Source organism: Salmo trutta, unplaced genomic scaffold (assembly GCF_901001165.1).
Source record: "Salmo trutta unplaced genomic scaffold, fSalTru1.1, whole genome shotgun sequence".
NCBI classification, from domain to species: domain Eukaryota; kingdom Metazoa; phylum Chordata; class Actinopteri; order Salmoniformes; family Salmonidae; genus Salmo; species Salmo trutta.
In genome coordinates, this window is record NW_021823039.1 from 8,832 (window position 1) to 12,500 (window position 3,669).

General features: G+C 51.3%; 2 non-coding genes across 2 annotated transcripts; both read right to left on the bottom strand.

The window, feature by feature from the left end:
- Positions 1-1,098: 1,098 nt before the first annotated feature.
- Positions 1,099-1,216, bottom strand: LOC115188348 (U5 spliceosomal RNA). The gene has a single exon (XR_003876394.1). It is a non-coding gene; the product is annotated as a U5 spliceosomal RNA (small nuclear RNA).
- Positions 1,217-2,131: 915 nt separating this feature from the next.
- On the bottom strand, positions 2,132-2,316 carry LOC115188331 (U2 spliceosomal RNA). The gene has a single exon (XR_003876380.1). It is a non-coding gene; the product is annotated as a U2 spliceosomal RNA (small nuclear RNA).
- Positions 2,317-3,669: the final 1,353 nt, after the last annotated feature.

Below are 3,669 nucleotides of genomic sequence, written 5' to 3' on the forward strand. Positions count from 1 at the left end.
CGAGGATATGACCATAGGCATACAAGCGCCTGCAGAACGGGGGCTGACGTGCATAATACAACGTCCCCCTGTCAGCCCCCAGGGAGAACATCGCCGGCGGATGGAGGTAGCCTCCCAGGCCTTTTGGGGTCTTCCCTGAGAAGAGCTTGATATCCTCTCCTCCCAGTCCAAACCCGAGTGAATCCTTGAGGAGCCTTCCTGAGGAGATGTTATCCATATACTTCCCCAGGAAGGTCCTTACCTCTTCTTCTTTCACGTATGGGTTATACATCGTAACCGTCACCACTCTAAAATTTGTCTTCGCCAGGTTCTTTACTGCATAGTAGCACATAGGCTTCACTTTCTCCAATTCTCTTGCCTTCTGCATCGTGTCCTCATGCTGTTTTTCTGTGTACAGAGTCACATCGAAACCTCCCTCTATTGGATTCCCCTGGAGGCAGAAGACATCCTTACTCCAATCTTGAGCGCACCCATCAAGATAGTTCTCCCGAATGTCTCCCTCCCAAATTGCTCCACCGTTTTGTCCTTCCACACGAATCTCAACGTGTTGGCCAATCCGACAACCGGAACCGACCTGCTCCGCTCATTTCCCTCCATGCCTTTCAAAAATAAAGCTCTCCTCAAAAGAAGCAACCTCAAAAACAATAACTTTCCTCCCTCCTGCCTTCCTTCGACCTTTTGGCTCAGCGGGCTCTGGGGCACCTCGGTACAAGCTTGATCTGAGCCAAAAGGCCGAGAAGCGATAAACCCACAAATTGACCCCTGCACCCGCCGGGCCCCCGGGGGGTCTCGGCAGACCTCAGCGGTTTGGCAAAGTGTCTCCTCCCCACCCGACGCTTCCCTGGTGACAGGCGGGTGTTTTTTTAACAAGTCGCTAATGCGTCTTTAAGTCACTAGCTCTTTAAGCCTAGTGCGACTATTTGTTCAAAGCCCGGAAAACACGTCAGTCGTCGTCGGGCTTGACTCAATTGCCCGAGCGACTACTTTGAGTGGAAAAATACGCCGGTCGGTCGGTCGGTCCAGCCGGCTCTCAAGTCAAACGCCTGAGCAAAAAGTCTCGGCGTCATCTCTGTCAATTTCTCTTGAAACAAGATACCGGGCTCTGCCAGAAGCAAAGCCCTTCCAAAAATATGTTGAACTCGTAAGTGTTCCTCTCCACGGAAGTCTTTAGTAAAAGGCGAAAGGCCTTGTGCGTAATGAAGAGAAACCAGAGTCGTATGGAAGTCAGAGGTCGGGCCCGAGACACACACTGTGCACTCTAGGCCGGGTGCCCGCGGGTGGTTCCCGAAACCCACTCTTCCAAGTTTGAGGGCTGTGGGTAAAAATTCACAGACAGACAGACAATCCTGGTGAAGTGATTGTATTTTTTGGGGGGGTCAAAAACACAGACAGACAGACAGACAGACAGACAGGACAGACAGACAGGACAGACAGACAGACAGACAACAGACAGACAATCCTGGTGAGTGTTGTAAGTGATTGTATTTTGGGGGGGGGGAGTCAAAAACAGAGAAGACAGACAGACAGACAGACAGGACAGACAGCACAGACAGACAGAAGACAATCCTGGTGAGTGATTGTATTTTTTGGGGGGGGTCAAAAACAGAGACAGACAGACAGGACGACAGACAGACAGACGACAGACAGACAGACAGACAGACAATCCTGGTGAAGTGATTGTATTTTTTGGGGGGGTCAAAAAAACAGAGACGGACAGACAGACACACACACACCAGAGACACACAACACACACACACCACCACAGAGACACAACACACACACACAAGGACACACACACACAACAGACACACACACAGAACACCACACACCATACACACAGCACCACACACACACACACAACCAGCAGACACCACCACACACAACACACACACACAGACAGAGACACACACAGACACACAGACACACACACACACACACACAATCCTGGCCAATGTTTTTTTTTTTTTTTTTTTTTTTTAAAGTAAAATGGCGGGAAAACGGGGGACCCCATGAAGGGGGCTTCGCCCTTGTTTCAGTTTGGATGATTTTTTTTTTTTCTTTTCCTTCTCTTCTTCTGCTAGCTGTTTTACATAGCTTTGTGTATTTCTTTTTCCTATGACAATGAGAGAGAAGTGTTGCCACCGTTTCCGGAGGTACTGCAATACCGGGTCGATGCGTGGAGCGATGGAGCAAGCCCCATTTCCGACTCCCTGTTCGAAAAATCCATTTAATATGTAGTCCCCCGATGGGGGACATATCAGATATTAAACTGATAAGAACAGATTTTTTTTTTTTTTTTTTTTATAGAAAATATATTTATTACGTTCAAAACCAACCAAAATTTTCCACCACTCAATAAATTCAAACACAAATTCCAATAAACACGAAAATAGACATTTCAAAACTATTCATCAATAACCAAACCCAAAACCCATACCCATATAAAAATAACCAAAAAAAACACTCACCCTATACCCGACCGACGGGACGCCTCCTCCACTCCTGACGCTCCACCGTCGGCCACCATCCCCTCTCCCTTGTGAAAACAACCACTACCCGGCACACCCACACTCTGTGCCTCGTGCCCCCCACTCAAATCTACCACTCCCCCCTCCTCCCGACTCCGGCCCGGGGACCCCATGCCCTAAACAGGAGCTTAAGCCTCCCTCACTCGCCCAATCCTGGGCCATTCCTGTGAGGTCCAGTTCAGACAGGGGTATAAAGGAGAAGGAAGAGGGAGCCCACGAGGGTCCTGCAACCTCCCCCCCCCCCCCCTGATCTGCCCCCCCCTCTTTCTCCACACCTCCCCCTCAAGCTCTCCTTCCTCTTTGACTTCCTGTAATGTTTAGTTGCCGGCAAAAGATTTTCATATCTTTCCACATCTTGCGACTTTTTATTCCTCCCATTCCAGTGTTCACCCAATCCTTCGCTCTCGTTATCTCTGTCTCCTTACTTTCTATCTCCTTCTTCTCCACCGCCGTCTTCTCAATCTCCTCCCTCTCTGTTTCCTTCTCCATCTCTTTCCTCTCCACCGCCTTCTTCTCTTGCCCCTCCACTCTCATGTCTCCTTCCTCCTCCTGCTCCTTTCTCCCTGCCTCCTGCTCTCCTCTCCTTCAACCTCTCCTCCAGCACCTTCTCTCCTTCATCCTCCTGGTCCTCCTCTCTTTCAGCCTCCTGCTCTCCTCTCTTTCAGCCTCCTTCCTTTCCGGTTCCACTATGTCCATTTCTTCCTTTTCCTCTTCTGCTCCTGTGTCGCTCTTTCCTTCTCCTCCCGCCGTGCGTCCCTCTCCTCCGTGCCTGTTCCTGGCTCTCTGTCCCCTCCTCTCTTCCCCCATCCCGGCTCTCGCTCCCCCCCCAGCTGCAGCGCGTATGACCGGTGACGCGCCGGGCATTCACGCCACAGGTGCGTCAACATGCCACACCCGTGACATGCCTTCGGCGCGTCACAGTCCCTCGCCCCGTGCTCCGCAGATCCACAATACCTGCACTTCCTTGTGCTACACGAGGCGAGGATGTGACCGTAGGCCATACAACGCCTGCAGAACGGAGGCTGACGGGCATAATGCAACGTCCCCCTGTCAGCCCCCAGGGAGAACATCGCCGGAGGATGGAGGTATCCACCCAATCCTTCTGGGTCCTCTCTTAGGAGGGCCTGGAACCCCCTCCTCC